General features: G+C 41.5%; 1 protein-coding gene across 2 annotated transcripts in view; it reads right to left on the bottom strand.

Moving 5' to 3' along the window:
• GNA14 (G protein subunit alpha 14) overlaps positions 1-23,194 on the bottom strand; it is a 198,187-nt gene that overhangs the window by 161,487 nt on the left and 13,506 nt on the right. Inside the window, exon 1 of one of the 2 annotated variants that reach the window (XM_060409319.1) lies at positions 5,193-23,194. This exon is cut by the window's right edge and continues 12,823 nt beyond it. The exons of the other annotated variant lie outside the window; for it this stretch is intronic. The gene's annotated coding sequence lies outside the window, so the exon portion shown is untranslated. The remainder of the gene's footprint in view (positions 1-5,192) is intronic. 2 annotated transcript variants of the gene reach the window in all.

Here is a 23,194-nt window from a genome sequence, read left to right as displayed (position 1 = left end):
AATATCCTCCAACAAATTTCTTTTTAAATTAGTCAATTCATTTTAATTGGAGGCTAATTACTTTACAATATTGTGGTGGTTTTTGCCATACATTGACATGAATCAGCCATGGGTGTATTTGTCCCCCAACTTGAGCCCCCCTCCCACCACTCCCCATCCCATCCCACAGGGCCATCCCAGCGCACCAGCCCTGAGTGCCCTGTCTCATGCATTGAACCTGAACTGGCGATCTATTTCACATATGGTAATATACATGTTTCAATGCTATTTTTAAGTTAAAAAAAAAAAAAAAACAACTTTGAACATGTGGAAGCTCTTTCCTTTTGTTTGTACTGAAACCTGGCTGATACATTACTGAGCCCATTTAGTCAACTATCTTTTGTTAATTTGGCAATATTTCATAAGGTTAGGCGAAGAACTATTTAACTTATAGGGGCTGAACCACTTCAAAAGTTTGGGCCTAACACAAGTATCGGAGAAGGTGATGACGCCCCTCTCCAGTACTCTTGCCTGGAAAATCCCATGGACAGAGAAGCCTGGTAGGCTGCAGTCCATCGGGTAGCAAAGAGTCAGACACGACTGGGCGAGTTCACTTTCACTTTTCACTTTCATGCCTTGGAGAAGGAAATGGCAACCCACTCCAGGGTTTTTGCCTGGAGAATCCCAGGGACGGGGAAGGCTGGTGGGCAGCCATCTATGGGGTCGCACAGAGTCGGACACGACTGAAGCAGCTTAGCAGCAGCAGCAATACAAGTATACTCCTGACTGAGTCATTTTTGTATCTTCACACCTGAGGACAGAATGGACCACATCAGATAAGTATTTCTCAGTTGAATGAACAAACAGAAACCATACTTATCATTCAAGATCTGGTTCAAAAATCTACTTCCATGAAGACTTTTTCGGTCACCAAAGACTGAAGTGATTTCTGAAGAGTGAACTGTTCATCACTTCGTCGATTTAGCTCCCCAATAACAATGTATGTTACCTGACAGACGTGCTTCCTGCTCAAAAAGACACTAAGCAAATGTAAGTGGTAAATGTGCCTCAAATCCAGAAAACCAAAAAATTTCCTGACATATATTTGGAGGTTCCCATTGCTTCTCAAGGAATCTAAAAAGCAAGGAACAGGGATAAAATCCCTCTTTATAGAGTTCTTACTAATTCCTGATCCAACTGCAAATGGAATGCAAAACACCAACTGTGATCCAGGCAAACAGCCAAGAGGGTTCTGGCCTCGGGCTGTCCATGCTTTGATCAAGCAGACTGCTTTAACAAGTAGTCTCCAGAAGGCCCCTATGGAAGCCAAAAGCACCGTGGTGGGCACTAAGTCTGATTGATCAGTTCATTCAACACCCTGGTTCGTATTTATTTGTTGAGCACCTATTTACCTCTAAATAATAAACCATGAGCCAGGGATATAAAAATGAGAAACACTGCCTCTGATCTCAGCGGAATTCTCCCATTAGGAGAGACTGACAGGAAAAATACTTCTTAAGCAATATAAGAAATATGAAAACAGATGAGCACAGCAAGTACTACAAGCATTCAGAAAAGGAAATACCTAACTCAGCTGAGTCTCAGGATTTTTACAGAGTAATTAATATTAGAGTTAAGTCTTGCAAAATGAATAGGAATTTTAGCAGATGTCAAGCCAGGAAACAGTATTCGGGACAATGAAAAACAGCCTTGGCAATATAACTGCACACCTGGAACCACCACTGCTGTTAACATCTTAATGTGAATTTATTCATTGTGTAATTAGGTCACTCAGGAAAATGAAGGCCCTGGAAGAGAAAGTCACACAACAGAGAAATCTTAAGTGGGGAAGAGGCTAGATGCCCCAAGGATGCTATGATACTGAGCATCCTTGTAAGGGACTGTGGGCAGCTCACGCTCCACACAAAGGGTGATAAGCAGGCTGAACCTGGACTTTGGATTTGCTCTGAGAGGTAACCCTTCCTAATGCCCACAAAGGCACTAAGGAGTCAACTGCAGCTCTGCCAGTTAACACAATTAGATTGCTATGCAGAAAACAGAGGAGAGTGGGGACAAATACCAACAGTTTTATCACTGAGATAAGCCCAGCCCTGAGAACACAGGCTCCGCCAACCCCCAGGGAGCTGCCCTGGTCTACTGTGATCTATTTCCTGTAACAGTCAAGTAGGGATGTGTTGGTGTGTGGACTACTGGCTGCTGGCGGCTACTGGGGCTCCTTCAATCTGAGGCATTTCTCCTGTGAGACTCCTTTCTCACCATCATCTTCTGTCATATTGAGTAACATGAGGGTTTAAGGTTATGGGTGTCCCTTTCCCGGGACATGGGGGCTACTGACAGAAATAAAGCAAATGAAAAATTTTAAACTAGCAAAACAAAGAGTGATGAGTATAGCATGCATTTACATCATGAAGTATCTCAACTTTAAAAGAGAGGTGACAACACTTCTCTTCCTGTTTTATTTAAGATCCAGCTATAAATGGTCTGAATGTCCTTGTATGTAGGGTTTTTCAATTCTTTAGTTTAAAAAAAGTACTGGAGGCCCAAATTTGACCATGAGGTCGAAACTCTGTGTCTCCCTAATGGAAAGAAAGAAGAGAGGAGAGCAAGAGCATGTCCCCTTTCATCTTCATAATTTAAACCAGTAAAAATTAACAATGGTCAAGTCTCTGCCCTGACATCAAGAGCTCAAGCATTCTTACCAAGAGCTTTTGTCAATAAAATTGACTATTTAAACCTTTTTATTCGTAGGAATCATGATTGTTGGGAGAAATATCAATAACCTGAGATATGCGGATAACACCACCCTTGTGGTGAAAACTGAAGAGGAACTCAAGAGCCTCTTGATGAAAGTGAAAGAGGAGAGTGAAAAAGCTGGCTTAAAACTCAACATTCAGAAAACTAAGATCATGGCATCTGGTCCTACCACTTCATGGGAAATAGATGGGGAAAGAGCGCAAACAGTGACAGAGTTTATTTTTGGGGGCTCCAAAATCACTGCAGATGGTGACTGCAGCCATGAAATTAAAAGATGCTTGCTCCTTAGAAGAAAAGTTATGACCAACCTAGACCGCATATTAAAAAGCAGAGACATTATTTTGCCAGCAAAGGTCCGTCTAGTCAAAGCTATGGTTTTTCCAGTAGTCATATATGGATGTGAGAGCTGTACTATAAAGAAAGCTGAGCACTGAAGAACTGATGCTTTTGAGCTGTGTAAGACTCTTGAGAGTCCCTTGGACTGCAAGGAGATCCAACCAGTCCATCCTAAAAGAGATCAGTCCTGAATATTCATTGGAAGGACAGATGCTGAAGCTGAAGCTCCAATACTTTGGCCACCTGATGAAAAAAACTGACTCATTGGAAAAGACCCTGATGCTGGGAAAGATTGAAGGCCAGAGGAGAAGGGGACAACAGAGGATAAGATGGTTGGATGGCATCACTGACTCAATGCAGAGGAGTTTGAGCAAGCTCCAGGAGTTGCTGATGGACAGGGAAGCCTGGCGTGCCGCAGTCCATTGGGCTGCAACGAGTCAGAAACGACTAAGCAACAAAACTGAACTGAATTTTAGGAAAGTTTGAGAGCAATTGATTCCTCCTTTTACTAATGCCTGGAGTACATAGGAATGTATAAGCGTTCTCCTGGACACAACTGGAAACTCATGGCCTCTAGTATCTCCTTCCCAGTCTGCCATGTAAAAACTGTAATGCTTGTCACCTAACACTGCTGCTGCTGCTGCTAAGTTGCTTCAGTCGTGTCTGACTCTGTGCGACCCCAGAGATGGCAGCCCACCAAGCTTCCCCATCCCTGGGATTCTCCAGGCAAGAACACTGGAGTGGGTTGCCATTTCCTTCTCCAATGCATGAAAGTGAAAAGTGAAAGTGAAGTCACTCAGTCATGTCTGACTCTTAGCGACCCCATGGATTGCAGCCTTCCAGGCTCCTCCGTCCATGGGATTTTCCAGGCAAGAATACTGGAGTGGGGTGCCATTGCCTTCTCTGACCTAACACTGAGAGCTGGTAAAACATATTCAGGCAATTCCTCTTGAGAGGCAAAAGGAGTCCAGAGAGCAAGATGAGGAACCAGAGTGTGAAGAGCAGAGAATGAATGATGCAAAAATCTAAGGATCTTTGGCAAAGAGAGAAATCAAAGGAAGAATCATTTTTACTCAAGATTAATCAATCACTAACATCTCTGTTGACAGACAGAACCATCATTTATTTTGATGAAATGAAACTCTCTGGCCCCACACACTATATTTTACAAATTAGGATTTCCAATATTTTCAAATGGGGAAAACAACACATACTCTTGTAACAAAAGTAGAAAAATATGTCTTTCTATGTAGAAAGATATGTCAACCTTAGAAGAAGGTAGCTCTATACAAAGAGGAAGACAGGATGAAAATGAAGTGAGTTTGTCTAGAGCAATAAAAGAACTTCCTGACTAGCAATTAAACCTTAGCAGACCGTGAAGGTAGCCTAGAGCCTTCTTAGGGACACTGAACAACGTCAATGCTGAAAAGCAGCTCTATATACACCCAATAGAAGCCCTATGCCTACCTCCTGCTTAAAAGATACTAATTCAGTGCTTTTCTGAACCACTATAGCGTCTTCTTTTTCTCAACGACTCATTCATCAGGGCTTGTAAACTGATGGCCAAGCAATTAAACCTAACCTCTGGGAGGATTCTGCTCAGTCCCCACTGGGTTTTAGAAGTATTTGACCCTGAGCATCTTTCAATGGGCCCCACACTCTGGTTTACCTTAGCCACCACTGCTCCTCATTGTCCTCACAAATATACTTTCCTGCCTGCTCATATTTATGTGGAAGTTTGGCCTTTAATGGTATTGCCTGATTAAATGAGCACTGCACTTACTTATTCTCTGTCCTAGGGCCTGAATTATGCTCACGGCCTTTAGAGTTCACTGACGCTTAAGTTTCTATTGTTTAAGACACGGAAATCACCATCCAGGACAATTCCCTCAAACTCTCCATACTATAGACCAAGTTTTTTCCCAAGGTGGACAGAACAAACAGTTAAAGCTCACTCACGGTTCTCTGATCTCAAAGCAAACACAACTGCCACTGAGTTTCAGTGAAAGGTATGAAAAGGAATCTTATAATTGATTAACCAGCCAATTCTGTGCTTTGTGGAGGTGCTACTCTGTCCACTAGGATGTTACCCATCAGCTTACCACTGATCCCTGGGAGAGATCTGGTTATATCCCTGATGCTGGATCTCCGTTTCCATTCTCAGCCTGCATCATTCTCCTCTGAGTCAGGACCACCACCTTTTTGCATTCCACCTGCAAGAAAACTGCTCCTGTGTCATTCTCATCCCCTTTTTCTCTTGTAACTTTCATATTTATGATCTCTTCCTTTACTTTCTAGCCACATTCAGAACTTTCCCAACTGAAGAAACTTTATCAGGGCCAGCTACATGACATGTGAGCTGTGTGATTTGCCCAGTGCTTCCCACTCGGAGGAGCCCTGGGCTTAGTTTAAAGCTCTGCTGTTGCCATCTTGACATTCTTCATCGTTTTTGCCCAAGTGACTCGACATTTTCACTTTGCACCTTCAAATTATGTAACAAGTCTTGAACATCACTTCACCTGCCACCCAACTCATAAATGCCCTACATATCCTGGATTATATTTGCTTGTCCTGGATTATATTATATTTGTTAGTTACCTGACCTGGATTATATTACCTTCGTTAAACAAACATCCGGTCACGCTAGGCTCCTGACAAATCTGTAGCTGTCAAAGACTGCCTCATGAAGCTCTTCTCACAGCTGGCAGGCTCACACTGATCTGCTTTGTGGGCCCACTTATATTCTTCCATGAATGGTGACGTTTATATTAAAATTAGGCATCACTTCTTACTGTTACAGAAACAATGCCCCTCCTCCTGGACAAATGGCTGTGACAGCTTGGGAGTGTAGAAAATGGAGAGTGGGTGGGTGTGACATGGTTTGTTCTGATGAGCCACTGATGCACCCCCTTAAACCACACCCACCTGTGTTACCAGGAATAACCTCAGGTTCCCAATGTCCTGGCAAAACAGAAGAACTTGAGTACTAGCCTGGGTCTGTGCTTCTTAAATTGGGGACGAGAAACCCAAGGGCAGTCAGCAGTGTACTGGGTTCACAAAATCACAGATGAAATATCTAGAAAGTCATTAACACTCAATGCAATTAATCTAAAAAAAAATTTTTTTTTGGTTTTTTAGTTACCTGACCAGGGATGGAACCCAGGCCGTGGTAGTGAAAGTGGCAAGTCCTAACCACTGGACTGCCAGGGAAGTCTCTGAAATGTTATTTTTCAATATGGGAATGAATACTTGAGAGCTTAATGTAAAATCTCTATTCACTTTTGTAAATATAAAACTTCAGGAGTATTTCCTTCTGAGATATCCGGAGCTTAGGCCCAAGAGCCCAGAGTTCTTCCTTCACTCTCCTCTGTGGCTAAGGACACTTGGGTGAAAAATTTGAGATGCTCTGTTCTCCTTATATCCAAAACTGCAATATGACAAGGTCTCAAAGAAAGACAGTCCTATGGTCTATATTTAAAAGAAAGCAAATATCTGGGGGAAACAGATGTCCCTGAAATCCTATAAAAATGGCAGAGGTTGAGCTGCTCTCACTTTGGTAAAGCCCTAAGTGGAGGTCCAAAGCCAGAGACAGGTAGAAGTCAGGGTGAATGCTATTCCTTACAGACTGCCACTAAGGTGAATCTGGTCACGTGGGCAACGGAACAAACTGATCATCCCGACAAGTCTGCATTTCCAGATACTGTCTGAAAATATGACAAGACAAAGCCCATCTGGTTCTCACTCATCATTAACCACCTGGAAGTCCTGCAGTTCTTACCAAGCAAGTAGAGTGACATGAAGCAAATATACAGGGGTAAGGTGAAAAGGTGATGGGAGAAGAGAGAAGAAACCTCAGAGAACTCTCACCTGGGCTAACTCAGAGGGCAAGATGAACCGAGAAAGCACCTTAAGACTCCCTCATGTTTCTCTCTCCTTTCATGCACCAGATCTCTGCATTTGAAGGCATATAAAGTCTCTATCATTTCCCCACTGACAAGAGTCACTATCATAATTTTCTTTTCTTCTGATTTTTTTTTTTTTCCTAAGAAGAACCAAGCAAGAATGCTTAGTGCCCATGATAGTCACTGGCAGTTAAGTGAATGCCATTTTGACCCTAGGACCTATGTTTGGCACAAAGAAATAAATGCTCAATAAATGGGGAAATTTTTCAAGAGGCCAAGATTCCTGTTTTCTGGTGACAATTCTCATACATTCTTGCGTCGCACAGAAGGCTCAAAAAAGAATCCTTTCATGAAGTTTGCCACGGAGAGTTGCTCTTTTGTTTGTCACTTCTCACAGATGAGGATAAAATATAGCTGACAAAGACCTACCCAAGGAGAAAGGAGGCCAGCATCTTGGGTCAGAAACCACACTGAGACGGGAGCCAAGGATCCTTGGTTCTAGTTCTGATTCTTTACTAATTAGCAAAATTCTCCTCTTGGTCCCAGTAACCTCAGCTTGAAATCAAAGTTGAACTAGTAAGACTTCTAAATTCCTTCCAAGTCTTAAAATCCTATTATAAGCAGCATTATTTTTCCATTCCAAAACAAAACTAGATAGAAGACTGTCAATTAGCAAAGAGCATGTCTTGATAAGTTTAATACACTCTGTTGAGAGATATCTCCCTTTCCTGTTAATGGGGTTGGGGTAGGGGGTGAGGGGCGGGGTTGCAGGAGCCATTCTAACAATGAAATGATTCAGGAAATGTTTGCCAGAGCAAGATGAACTAGATTCTTAGGTGGGCAGCCTGTGAGATGAAATGGAAACATTGTAGATGCTTCATTATACTCCAGAAAGGAGGAAAATCTTTCCCTTTTTTTAAGGCCTTGACCCAGGAGAAGGCATTATAATTGATCTGGATAAATTACCAGCCATTAAAAGCTAATGTTTCCTAAAAAGGAAAAAAAAGGCTATCTCAAACCAAAATATTTATTATGAGAAAGTAATTTTCCTGTTATCAGGGTTAAAAAAAAAACACCTCATTCTTACTAAATCTTTCTAGTCCAAGCATGTACAAATTTCTTTGGAGTCAAGCAACATTTCTCCCTATGAACCCATTATGTTGGTTGTTATTTTTGGAACAACTAGCTAATGAATATTATCCTGTGATGATACAAAATCAGAATCTCAACCTCTTGAATTCCCTCTTCATTAATATGCATAGCTCCCCTCTTTTCAGGAGGTGGATGGCCATTATCATTAAGACAAGTATAATGAATATCAAAGCTGAGATCTCTGTCTTCAGATACCATGTCTCCTACATATTAGCATACCCACTGTGTCTTAGCAAAGCTCAAAAGAGAATTTCTGCATGAATGCCGCCATTAGATGGGCTATAAAGGGCTTAATTAGGGTTCATGGGGGAGTCATTTTCTGAGTAGATGCTACAAAAGGCAAAATGCTGTATGGTTCAAAATCTTCGACTTCCCTAAGCATTCTGTTTTAGATTGAATGTCTGTGTCTCCCTATGTGTCATATGTTGAATCTCTAATCCCCAATGTGACAGTTATGGGAGGTGGAAATATTTGGTAAGTACTTAGGTTTAGATGAGACCATGAGTGTAAAGCCCCCATGATGAGACTGCATGCTCGTGCGCGCTGTCATGCATGACTCTCTGTGACCTTATGGACCATGGCCCCCAGGCTCCTCTGTCCATGGGTTTTGCCAGGCAAGAGTATTGGAGTGGGTTGCCATTTCCTTCTCTGGGGGATATCCCTGACCCAGGGATCAAACCCACATCTCTTGGGGGATTCTTTACCACTTGAGCCTTCAGGGAAGCCTTCACGATGGAATTAGTGCCCTTCTTAGAAGAGATACCAGAACATCCTCTCTCTGCTATATGAGGATATAGCAAGAAGGCAGCCTTCTACCATCCAGGAACAGGGTTCTAACCAGAATTCAACAATGATTTTGGACTTCCCAGCCTCCAGAAGTAAAGAAATAAATGCTGTTATTTAAGCCACCCAGCCTATGGTGTTTTGCTATAGCAGCTCCAGCTTAAACAATTTACTTTCCTTATCTAGAAAATAATGGATTTGCATGGGATGATTTGAAATTCTTTCAAGCTGCAACCGTCAATGATAATAAAAGAAAGGACAGGCTACCAGAGCAGTATAATAAGAGAATTTCAAATTAATCACTGGCTCATAAAGACAGAGATATCAAGTGATATGCTGGGAAGGCATAGTAAGAAATCAGAATAATAAGTGATTGCTGATAAAGCCTGAAAACAGAAACCACTATAAACCAATGAGCCAGGAAAGCGACTTGACAGAGCCACTATCTGAGGCATGGGAATTGAAATGTCTTAGTGAAGGTTCTTGAGGTGGGCACAGTAGGCCAAACTTGTTCAGACATATCTTATGCAGACTAACATCATCTGAGCCTTGCACACTTGAACATAGTATAAAGAATGGCTGTGAAAACCAGAATAAGGTTTCCCAGGAAGATCAACTCCATAGACCCTCACAAGCTTTTCTGACCGTGTAATGTCTCTTCACTGCCTGCTTCCTGATCTATACTGGCAGCAGTTCTCAGAGCTGCCATAACAAAATACTACAGGCTTGGTGGCTTAAACAACTGGGTTAAATTTACTTCTCATGGTTCTGAAGGCTAGCAAGTCCAAGATCAAGGTGCTGGTCCATACTGCTAGCAAGAGCCCTCTTTCTACTTTGTAGATGGCTGTCTTCTCATGGTGTGCTCCCAAGGGGGAGAGAAAAAGACCAACAGACAGACAGAGACCAAGCTCTCCAGTGTCTCTATATGGGTACTAATCTCATTGGACTAGGGGCCCATTCTCATGACCTCATCCCTATTTAACCTCCCCAAGGCCCATCTCCAAATGCCATCTCATTGGGGATTGTGGGTTCAACATATGAACAGGGTGGGGAAACACACAACCATTAAGTCTATAACATGCTTCTCTACATTCACAAACTTAAATTTTAAAAAGTGATTTATTCATTAGTGCCAATACTTGCATAAGTTTAAGTGCAGGCAATCAAATAAACTACTTACACATAATTCTGTTATAATATTATAGACCAGAGCAAAGAAAAACAATAATCATCTATTAAAAGTATTTGTGAGATGTTATGATTAGACTCTTGCTTGAAAGGGACAGAGGGGATTCACATCTGATGCTACCCACCTTCCCCTTCTCACTTGTGTGAAAAAGGATTCTGGTTTCACTCCTTAAGCTTTTTCTCCTTCTTCATCCTTTAAGGATGATTTTGCCTGTGTCAAATTATAATGCACAACTAGGAGGAAAAAAGAGTAGTAGAAGAATAAGAAGTGAATTAAAGACACACTCAGAATGAACGGCATGACGCAGGGATTAGATCCAGTTACATCTGTCTTACTCTGTCTTATTCCAAAGTGGATTTAAGGCCCCTAGAAGACTGGGACTACAGTGGTGACTGTCAAGAACAAGAAGAGTCTGGGATTTTACCCTACTTACAGGCTAACAAGTTAGCCTTCCGCAGTTTTCACAGATGCTGGCAGGAGGCACAGAACTCCAGATTCAGAGACAAAGGCCTTTATCACAAAGAGCATTGAAAGAAGCAAGACATGCTTAGTCATTCAGTGTTGTCTGACTCTTTGTGACCATGTGGACTGTAGCCCACCAGGCTCCCCTGCCCATGGGATGCTCCAGTCAAGAATACTGGAGAGGGTAGCCATTCCCTTTCCAGGGGATCTTCCCAACCCAGGCATCAAACCCAGGTCTCTTGCATTACAGGCAGATTCTTTACTGTCCAAACCACCAGGGAAACTCAGCACCAGCATATTTGTGTCAGTTCTCCTGCCCAATCTCAAGGATGGCTCCAGATGGATATCAGAAAGCTCTGTGGTTTTACTGCAGGAGAGGAACTCTGAGTTTAGGAAACCTGAGTTGTTCAGAGTAAGCAGTCAACAGGCATGCCCTTAACTCGGGAGAAGGACACCATCCTCCAAGACTGTTATACCAATACCCTTGAAAAGAAAGTCCAAGGAAAGGACAGTGGTGCCTTTCTTTTAAGACATGCAGACACAGGAGACATCCCTGGGGAATTACCTCCCACAGTGACCACAGAGGTGGAAAACAGATTTCACACAATGAATTTCCCTCAGTTTCAATGGTCATCCTTTGTACTGCCCTCTTGCATAAGTTTAAGTGCAGGCAATCAAATAAACTACTTATACATAATTCTGTTATAATATTATAACAGTCCTTTTCTTACACATGTGATATTCAGAGAAAACCAAGAAGGAAGCAAAGCCAAGGCAATGAAAATTATAAGTAATTTTTCTGGTACTGATGGATCTGAGTAACTTGTACCCACCACAGCCTGCTGCTGAAGTTAAAAATGGAAAAAACTATTTTGGGTAATCCAAACAGCATTTATCCTTTAGATTTCTACACTGAGCTGCCATTATGGACACAGATCTACTCGGAATACTCTCATAATCTGGAAGTTTCTAAACTTCAGCTGCCCTCATAATGCAAAGTACAAAGATCTATGATCAATGCTACAACTTAGAAAACATCAACATAAGAAAAACTAGAGGGATGTCCCTGGTGGTCCAATGGTTAAGACTCTGCCTTGCAATGCAGGGGACTCAGGTTCGATCCCTGATTTGGGAACCAAGATCCCACATGCCAAGGAATAGCTGAGCACATACACCACAACTAGAGAGCCCACGAGCTGCAACGAAAGAGCCACGAGATGCAACAAACGCCTCACGTGCCTCAACTAAGACCCAAATTAGCCAAGAAAATAAACAAGCCAACCACAGTGAGGTGCCACCTCATATCTATTAAAAAAAGCAAAGAAAAAGAAAACTAGAGAGGAAACAACATATAATATTCTTGCTGATAATAATATCAACAAGAGTTTTTATTTAATAGACTTAATAAACCAGAAGCTATGCTATTCAGCTCAGTTCAGTCGCTCAGTCGTGTCTGACTCTTTGCGTCCCCATGAACCACAGCATGCCAGGCCTCCCTGTTCATCAGCAACTCCCGGAGTCCACCCAAACTGATGTCCATTGAGTCAGTGATGCCATCCTACCATCTCATCCTCTGTGTCCTTCTCCTCCTGCCTTCAATCTTTCCCAGCATCAGGGTCTTTTCAAATGAGTCAGCTCTTCGCATCAGGTGGCCAAAGTATTGGAGTTTCAGCTTCAACATCAGTCCTTCCAATGAAAATCCAGGACTGATCTCCTTTAGGATGGACTGGCTGGATCTCCTTGCAGTCCAAGGGACTCTCAAGAGTCTTCTCCAACATCACAGTTCAAAAGCATCCATTCTTCGGCGTTCAGCTTTCTTTATAGTCCAACTCGCACATCCATACATGACTACTGGGAAAACCATAGCCTTGACTAGATGGACCTTTGTGGACAAAGTAATGTCTCTGCTTTTCAGTGTGCTGTCTAGGTTGGTTGTAACTTTCCTTCCAAGGAGTAAGCATCTTTTAATGTCATGGCTGCAATCACCATCTGCAGTGATTTTGGAACCCCCAAAAATAAAGTCAGCCACTGTTTCCCCATCTACCTGCCATGAAGTGATAGGACCAGATGCCATGATCTTAGTTTTCTGCTATGCTATACATACATATAATATATATATATATATATATATATATATAGTACAAATAAGAAAGTAAATAGAGTCCTAAAATATTAAGTTATTAATTATGGATCCAGGCAAGAATACTGGAGCGGGGTGCCATTTCCTTCTCCAGGGGATATTCCCGATCCAGGGATCAAACCTGAGTTTCCTGTATTGGGGGCAGATTCTTTACTCTTTGAGTCACTAAAGCATTGATTAGACAGTAAGTGACACTTGAAATATAGACATAAAAAACTAAATGCTTCCACAGCCTATCAATTTGCCTCTGACCAGAAAGAAAAAATAAGATCATGCTCATTCAAAAAGCTAAAGGCTGGCACGTAGTCAAAGTGAGACAACCATGGGAAAGGTTTTCCCTCAAGATCCTGTTTCAAACATCATTCCTACTAACCTGGGAGGGTAGGTAGCTCCAAACGCTCTCTATATCTGGCAAACACCTTCCTGAGAACTCTCATGCTTTTTGAGGCTGACAGCAGGCAAAATGGGTAATAATAAAACTAAAAAGCAAGTATCAAGATCTAAAATGCAAACAAATATGAAGTCACAGGGAAAAACAAGACAAAGACTCACTCATTCATTAGCGAAACCTGTAGAACCAGAACTGGCTTCAGGAAAATTCTATCAGAATTTGGTAGGTGCAGATGATTTTCCAGTAAACTGTCCCCCATACTTTATCTCCTTTCTTGTTGCCAAAGCAACATCATTATTATAATCCTGTTGTAAAACATATTGAATATGAGAATATATTCACTAGGATGAGCAGCTGTTTCTCTCACAGCTGTGAGGAAAGAAACAGCAGCTAGCAGTGTGGTTAATCAGTGAGAGGAGCAAAAGGATTACTACTGGACTTCTTGCTTGGAAACAAGAGTGTATTCGTCAGAGTAGGCTAGACTCTGCTGTAGTAACAAAAAGAAATCCCATAATCTCAATGACTTGACACAATGAAATTTTTTACTCATATATATAAAGTCTAATGCATGCATTTATGGTTAGGCAGCTTTCTTCTAAGTGGTAACTCAGGTCTTGTAACCATACACTTTCCAACTAATGGCTTCAGAGATGACTATAGGAAATAAAGAGGATTGTGAAATGCGAGGTTTATTACGGGCCAGATTTAAAGATGCCAAATAGGTGATACTCGCCTAAGTGGAAAAAGAGAGAAGACTAAATAAATCTCCCTTAAGATGGATTTCCCTTTAATGACTTAAAGAAATTATCTCCTCAGTTCAGTTCAGTCGCTCAGTTGTTTCTGACTCTTTGGGATCCCATGAATCGCAGCATGCCAGGCCTCCTTGTCCATCACCATCTCCCAGAGTTCACTCAAACTCACGTCCATGGAGTCGGTGATGCCATCCAGCAATCTCATCCTCTGTCGCCCCCTTCTCCTCCTGCCGCCAATCCTTCCCAGCATCAGAGTCTTTTCCAGTGAGTCAACTCTTTGCATGAGGTGGCCAAAGTACTGGAGTTTCAGCTTTAGCATCAGTCCTTCCAAAGAACACATGCATGGAAATGGTGTACATCACATCCACTCACATTCTAATGACCAAAACTGGACATATGTTCTATCCATCTCATTGTCTCTGTCAGCAGGGGTCAGCCAAACAACTCTGCTTCCTTCAGTTCTTGGCACATCTGGGTCAGAGGTCCACATATTTGTCTTTGCACTGTATTTCCTCAGTAAATCCTGGGGCCCTGTGCAGCTTGGTTTTGACATCGTGTCACATTCAAATAAACAGCGTGAGGCAACAAACACCCATTTTATTTTCCAGTTCTTTCTCAATCTTTATAAAATGCCAAAGGGGAGGTATACTGTTATTTTTCAAAATGTATCCTCAGAATGTTCTCTCATCACTGTTCCTCTGAATATCTTCCACACAGAAAATATTCTCTGAAATTCTTATCTGAAACCTCCCTGTCTCAACAGTCCCCTGCCATACAGTCCATGGCGTTTCTCTATCATCCTCCGCACTCGGGTTATGTTATCCATCAACCTGGCCTGCCTCACTTCTTCAGCATTCTCTCGACATGCCAGGGAAAGCTACTGGCTGACCTAGTGAAAAAGAGTCTTGTCCTCAAAGAAAGAGCTGGCAGTGGTAGATTGCAAATACTCCCATAATTATAATTTACTGTAAATGCCAAAAGCATTTAAAGCAGTGGAAGCCAGCTTGCCTCCTAAATGGTTATAAACTGGGGAAGACCAGGGGGGTTAAAAGTCTAATTTAACTGAAAATCCACTTATATTTGTCAATCTTACTCTTCTCTGTACCCACGGCTTTTAGCACAGAGAAAAGTCCCTAATGCCTGTAGAATAAAGGCAAATGGATCTGTGGCAGAAACAAATGTGACAGAAGCACCATCATGAAACCTTGACCCAGCAAGAAGCATGATGACCACTCGAGTCCATGAGGCTCCAAACTAGCCATCAAATTTAGAGAACAAATTCTCCCAGCACTACTCAGAAATTATCCCAAGTTAATTGATATGTCTAGAGAGAATGGTTTTTAAGCCATTAAAGGGAAACCAATCTTAAGGACTATTTATGATCTAGAATGTGGTAATTGCCTTCTCTCTTTGTCTCCTTAGTTAAGGACCACCAGCATGGCAAGGTCCTGATCAGTTCTCCTACCTCCAGGCAAACGTTCCCAAGCCCGGGCCTCAGCAAACAGCACTTTCAGCTCTTTCATCACCAAGCCCTCAGGACGTGCTTCATCCAGCTCTATCACTCCACATCTGTGTCCCCTCTCTAAGGAGACTCGAGCCTCCAGTCGAGCAGGATGATCAAGGAGGAGCTGTGTCCACACTCTCCCTGTACCCAACTCCCTTCACCAACCAGTTATCATCGTACACAGTCTGTACTCAAAACATCCCCAAACTCAACAATGGTGGTTAGAAACGATGTGAAGTTATATTACTGCATATTATATATGCACATATACCCTTATATCTGCATATATATAGTTAAATTACAAGTAAAGAATTTTATCAAGTCTAAGGCTTTATTTTGCATGCAAGCCCTAGAAATACAACAGAATAACTAGCTCTTTAGCTCTTGTTTTCATTTTTAACAGAGAGAGCTCAAAGTATAAAAGATAAGGTGGAGTCAAAGGAGATAGCATGATCTTTTCTTTTTTCATTGTATTATTTGTTGTTGTTCAGTCGCTAAGTTGTGTCCGACTCTTTGTGACCCCATGGACTGCATCACACCAGGCTTTCCTATCCTTCACCATCTCCTGGAGTTTGCTCAAACTCATGTCCACTGTGTCGATGATTCCATCCAACTATCTCATCCTCTGTCACCACTTTCTCCTCCTGCCCTCTATCTTTCCCAGCATCAGGGTCTTTTCCAATGAATTGTCTCTTTGCATCAGGTGGCCAAAGTATTGGAGTTTCAGCTTTAGCATCAATCCTTCCAATTAATGTTCAGGGTTGATTTCCTTTAGAATTGACTGGTTTGATCTCCTAGCACCACAGTTTGAAAGCATTAATTCTTCGGCGCTCAGTCTTCTTTATGATCCAACTCTCACATCCAAACATGACTACTGGGAAAACCACAGCTTTGACTAAATGGACCTTTGTCAGCAAAATGAATGCCTTTTAATACGCTGTCTAGGTATGTCATAGCTTTCATTCCAAGGAGCAAGTGTCTCTTGATTTCATGGCTGCAGTCACCGTCTGCAGTGATTTTGGAACCCAAGAAAATAAAATCTGTCACTGTTTCCACTTTTCCCCCAACTATTAGCCATGGACTGATGGGACTGGATTCATTGACGTAACTCAGAGATTTCCTGTCTTTGTCTTGGAGCCAAGATTAAGTTTGATTTATGGTATGAATGTGAAGTAAAGAAATAAAGGGTCTGTCTGGAATCTCACAGTGCTTGCTCACCCTGTGAGACGGGGAGTGCCACCTGTAGTATTTGTCCTAGGATGTGCGTCAAGTCCTTGCCAACCCAGACACTAGCTACCATAAAACGTGCTGTGCCATATTCACAGAACGCTAATGTAGAATGGAAACATAATTCATGCAAGAGAACAAGGACATCACCATTCTGGATTTTTTGCAAGTGATTGATCCATGAAGGAGACTCTTCCTAACTTCATGGCCTACCCAGGGGTAGAACTAGTTACACTCAAAATATTTCACAATGCTAATGGTGTGGCATGGGGGCTGACGAATCAGAACAGATGCTGCTCCATTCTAGTGGCTGGAATGGGGCCCAGGAAGCTAATCACTGTGTGAGGCATTACTTACTAGTTGCCAAGTAGAGGAAGATTATTGTGGAGTATTCCAGAGGTGAGGCCCTGATGGCTAGGCTGACAACATCAAGAGAAGGGGCACTCAGGCTAATGGTTATTTACCAGTTGGTATAGGAATATTTCAATATCAAACACCTTGTACCAGTGTGCCTGCTTACCATCTGATTACTAGTGCTGGTTACAGCTCTTTCCCAAGCACAGAGCCAAAACCCTGTGCCAATAAAGGGAACTACTCCTCCAGCTAGGTCATGATCCTTGGCTTTGTCACGTGTGCATTATCCAGAACTATGCATCATAAAGGCTTCATCCATATCCCAGGGGAACAAAATTACCCAGTTCCCAGATGAAACAGTACACTGCCAGCTCTCTGCGTCATAGAAACGTGCTCTCTGCAAACATCTAAAGTGAATCGGATAAACCTCTCTAGCTTCAATTTTAATCTTAACTTCTACATTCATTTAGACATCAATCTGAAAATGTCTAAAACCAAAACTACTGATTCCCTGCCCCCTTCTCCCTGCTGCCCAATCTGTCTTCACCTTACCCACAGTCATCGCAGTAAATGGCATGGCCACTGGCATGGTGGCTCAAGCCAAAAGACCCAGGAACCTCCATCATTCCAGTGTCAGTCAAGTCACCATGCAGATCACCTCAACAATTCCATACCACCCTGACTGGTCTTCCTGCTTACACTCTTACCAAATACAGTCTATTATCTGTCCTATTATCTGACTTTTCGTTTATAAAAAAACAATCAGATCACGTCTCTCTGCTAATCACTGCTCTCCCTTGGCCTCCCAGAGCATTTAAACTGAAACTCTTCCTTCCCAGTCATGGTTCCTATCATTTTCTCTGTTGCTCAGTTCAACACCTTCAGCTCTTCATCAAACTAACTGAGCCCATTTCCACCATAGGCTCTCCCCAGCCTAGAATACCCTGTCGCTCCTTGGTTTCTGTTCTCTAGGTCTTCGGGCAGATTGTCCCATCTCTCAACCAATCTCCCCTCAAAAGTCACTCCTCACAGAGGTCTTCATATCAACACTAGACTCACTGATCCCCCCAGGACTCCATTCTCTAACCCCCTAGTCTGCTTCTTCATGGTTCTTGCCTAATCTCAAATCATCGTACACATCTATTGTCACACTAAAGTGTAAGCACCAAGAGGGCAGGGGCTTTGAGTCAGGTTCTCTTCTCAATCCCAGAGACCTGGAACAAGAGCTGGTCAACAGCAAACTTCCAACATTTTGTGGGGAAACAATTGAGTTTTATTATTATTATTTTACCTGCTAAAGCACAATTACTTTCTGGAAATCCTTCTTTGGTACGTACACGTTATCTTGACATTACATTGCCTTTGTGAGTCTTCAGAATTCAGCAGTGAAAAAAATTCCTTATCTTAGAAGGTATTCTCCGTGCTACTTAAGCAGGGAAGAAAGTCATCTCACAGTAAGTCACTTAAGCAGTACAGGTGTTTCTCATCATAGATTCCTACAATCTCAGAGCAGTGGTTTTAGTGAGCATCCATCACCATGGTCTCACTTTATAGGACCTTCCAAGGGTTCAGAGCTATGCTGTCCAGCATGGCAGCCGCCAGCCACACAGGGGTACTGAACACTTAAAATATGGATACTCTGAATTGAGATGTGCTGTAAGTGTAAAATATATACCAGGTTTCAAAGATTTAATATGAAGAATATACCTTATTGATGCATTTTATTGATTACATGTTAAATGATTATATTTTGGCATATTGGATTTAACAAAATATATTATTAAAATTAATTTCACTTGTTTCTTACTTTTTTTTTTAATGTGACTACTTAAAAACTGTAAATTAGGTGTGTGGCTCCATATACAATTCACATTCTATTCCATTAAAGACCACTGATGATATTAGATGACCTGCCCAAAGGTGCCACTGCACTGTGACGGAAGACCCAGAAGCATGTGCCAGACCTCTGCCTGCACTCCATCTACCTTCCACTGCCTAGTCACAATGCCCTACAGTGATTCTTTACCAGGGGCAGGAGAGAAGAGCCCGTAAGAAAAGTAAGGAATCCCGGAATCGAACTACCTGCTCAATCAAATCCCAGTTTTACATCTAGTAATAAGTGACTTTGGGAAACTCATTTAATCATTTCTTTACCCTCAGTTTCCTCATCTGTAAAATAGAAAAAAAGTATATTGCTTACTTCCATAACTTGTAAGGATCAAACGAACTCACAGATATAAAACCCTTAGAATCATTTCTGACATATAAGCAGTGTTATATGAGTTTACTCCCATTATTATTATTAAATGTTCATACGCGTGCATGCTAAGTCACTTCAGTCATGTCTGACTCTTTTCAGCCCCTTGGACTGTCACCCACCAGACTCCTCTACACATGGGATTCTCCAGGCAAGAATACTGGAGTGGGTTGCCGTTCCTCCTCCACGGGATCTTCCCAACCCAGGGATCAAACCCACACCTCTTATGTCTCCTGAATTAGCCGGTGGGTTCTTTACCACTAGTGCCACCTGGGAAGCCCTAAATGCTCTTATCAGTCAGTTCAGTTGCTCAGTCGTGTCCAACTCTTTGTGACCCCATGGACCGCAGCATGACAGGGCTCCCTGCCAATCACCAACTCCCGGAGTTTACTCAAACTCATGTCCATTGAGTCAGTGATGCCATCCAACCATCTCATCCTCTGTCATCCCCTTCTCCTCCTGCCCTCAATCTTTCCCAGCATCAGGATCTTGGCCAAAGTATTGGAGTTTCAGCTTCAAAATCAGTCCTTCCAGTGAATATTTAGGACTGATTTCCTTTAGGATGGATTGGTTGGATCTCCCTGCAGTCCAAGGGACTCTCAAGAGTGTTCTTGAACACCACAGTTCAAAAGCATCAATTCTTTGGCACTCAGCTTTCTTTATAGTCCAACTCTCACATCCATACATGACTACTGGAAAAACCACAGCTTTGACTAGACGGACCTTTGTTGGCAAAGTAATGTCTCTGCTTTTTATGTTCACATACTTTATAGTAAATTAAAGGCTAGAAAGTTTTTGACTAATGACAAATCATGATAGTTCAGGAGTCATTTCACTTATTTATTTTTAATTTTGGCTATGTTGGGTCCTTGTTGTAGCTCCGTAGTTGCAGCATGGGCTCTCCAGTTTCAGCACGAGCTTAGTTGCCATGAGGCATGTGGGATCTTAGTTCCCCAACCAGGGACTGAACCTGCATCGGACCTTAACCTATGGACCACCAGGGAAGTCCCAGAAGTCATTTTATTTACTTACCATTTATTTATTTTTGTACACTACACACCCATGACTTATTTATTTTATGTCTAGAACTTTATACCTTTGGACTCCTTTCACCCATTGTACCTACCCTGCCCCCAGGAATCATTTTTATGTCAATAGCTATTTCTACAAACAGAAGTTCCACTTAGATTACCAATTCGAAACATTTCTGTCCCTGAAAAACCTGTTCTGATATCCTGAGATTATCGCACATGTAAAGTCTCATGTTACTTGAAAATTCAAACACAGTTAGAGAACAAAGGAATATGAAGAATTCTATTTCTGCCACTTGTTACCCAGAAAAACAGCAACCAGGTACTATTTCCTCAGTTATGCTGGGAGCAGGCACTAAATACACACACACACTCAGGGTCAGTTTCTGCCCCGAGTGATCAAGGTAACACTTCCACTGCGGCTGAAGAGTTACCACGGAAACTCAGAGCTGGAAGAATTTTTAGAGACTGATGAACCCAGCCTCTTCCTTTTACCACCAAGGAGCTTCTATGCCTTTCTGACTTGCCCAAGGTCACACTGCAAAATAGAAACCATTCTTGGACCTACATCAAAGATTTCTGGCAATTCATCACAAGCATATAGACAACATCCAGCTTTTTAAGGTAAAGTTTAAAAGTATTAAAGGGAAAAGTAATTTATTAAACAGGCAATGTATCAAATGAAGTGGGGAATGTTTAGAATTCTGGAAAACATACAAATCAGAAATAATATTACTGATTACTGCTTTATCAGATGGCATAATATAAATTAAGGTATTCTTTGAGTTTTTTGAATCATAAAAACTAAAAAAAAAAAAAAAACAAAAAAAAAAACACCTTTGTTTTGGTCAACATGATTCTCCTTAAAGAGAAGATGACTTTAAACAGAAATTTTAGATGCTCAAAATAAACACTTTAAACAAATAAATATACTTTTGTTGGATAATAAGTTTTCTGGCCATTTCCTGGTTTGTATCAAGATACAGCTACATTGCAGACAGAACTGATTTAATTCTTCTAAGGGCAAATTCAAAATGCCTTGTAAGTGCAAATTATCTGGTGGTAGTTGTGGTAGTGTGTGTATACGTGTACACATAAATTGGCTTCATCCAGGCTGTGACTAATTGATAGACACTTTCTTTAGTGCCCAGTCTTATCCTGATGAATTTATGTCAAATAAACCTAAGCCGCCGCTTCTTTTCTTCCACCTGTCTATTCTTGAATAGAGACACAAACTAACTTATTAGGCAAGGCAGAAAGACTTTCTCATTACCCTGCTGCTGCTGCTAAGTCGCTTCAATCATGTCCGACTCTGTGCAACCCCATAGACGGCAGCCCACCAGGCTCCCCTCATCCTTGGGATTCTCCAGGCAAGAACACTGGAGTGGGTTGCCATTTCCTTCTCCAATGCATGAAAGTGAAAAGTGAAAAGTGAAAGTGAAGTCGCTCAGTCGTGTCCAACTCTTCCCGATCCCATGGACTGCAGCCCACCAGGCTCCTCCGCCCATGAGATTTTCCAGGCAAGAGTAAATGAACAGTAATTTGAAAATGGTCAGGGAAAGTTCCAGTAGTTTCCTCATGCATAAGCTACCTGTAGACAGTCTGCAGTTCCACAGTAACAAATACAAAGGCAGAGAGAAGACATGAAAGGGGTGATTAGGTAACTTCTAGACATTTTAGAATACAGAAGCAGCATTTAAACTCAAACACTTGCTTTAAAGGCTTACAGGTGGTGGAGTTTGGACAGGCTTATGGTTTGTGACAAGGGCTTTATATTTAATTCACTCCATTTCATCTCATTCTTTCATTCTTAAATAACAATGTTTCTACTGAAAGGGAAGAAATGTATAAATATTAGACTGATATGTTCAAACACAGAATAACAGAAGCAGAATGTAGACAAGCTTTTTTGAAAAATGTATTTTATTTTTAATTGAAGGATAATTGCTTTACAATATTGTATTGGTTTCTGCCACACCAGACAAGCTTTAAGAAACAATCTCATATGAATGAATCTAGAGCCTGTTATAAAGTCAGAGAGAGAAAAATAATACTGTATACTAACACATAAATACAGAATCTAGATAGATGGTACTGATGAACCTATTTGCAGGGCAGCAATGGGACACAGACATAAAGAACAGACTTACAGACATGGGGGTTGGGTAGGAAGGAGAGACTGGGGCAAATGGAGAAAGTAACATGGAAACATACACACTACAGTATGTTAAATAGATACCCAACAGGAATTTACGGTATGACTCAGGGAACTCAAATCACAGCTCTGTAAAAGCCTAAAGGGGCAGGATGTGGTGGGAGGTGGAAGGCAGGTTTAAGAGGGAGGAGACATATGTATACCTATGGCTAATTTATGTTGATATATGGCAGAAAACAACACAATATTGTAAAGCACTTACTCCTCAATTAAAAATAAAATTTAAAAGGAACAACCTCAGAGCTCATCTCTTGAATCTGAGACCTAAGTTTTTCTTCTTTAAGGTTCAGTGACAGTAAAAGAATCAGAAATGATGGTCACAAGACAGCTAGAAGAGTTTATAAACTGTACTCTCTTCACACAAATTAGGTAGTGAAGAAACTAGTCGTCCCTGCAGGTGGGAGTGGATACAAAATGCAATTAAAATGAGCTGATTAAATGGAGTTTTTTTTCCTAATGATAAAAATTGGAAGAAATAAGTGAGGCTTTCAACAAAATTTATGGGCTTGAAAAATTAAACTAACATTCATACTGAGATTGTAAATCTTCTCCTCTTGATTGCATCGAACTTTGGAACCCACAAAAGGTGAAGGAATAAGAAATGAATCAAATATATAGTAATAATACTCAAGTTAAATTTAAGAATAGGTATAGTAATTATGAGCAGCACTGAGGTTTTTTTGATGCTGTTATTGTTTAAAGTATTTAATCTGATGTAAAGTAATCTGAGTATTAGAACTGTGAT

The sequence above is a fragment of the Ovis aries genome, chromosome 2 (assembly GCF_016772045.2).
Source record: "Ovis aries strain OAR_USU_Benz2616 breed Rambouillet chromosome 2, ARS-UI_Ramb_v3.0, whole genome shotgun sequence".
NCBI lineage: Eukaryota > Metazoa > Chordata > Mammalia > Artiodactyla > Bovidae > Ovis > Ovis aries.
Note: the sequence above shows the minus strand (reverse complement) of the source record. Positions and strands in the feature narration are given on the sequence as shown.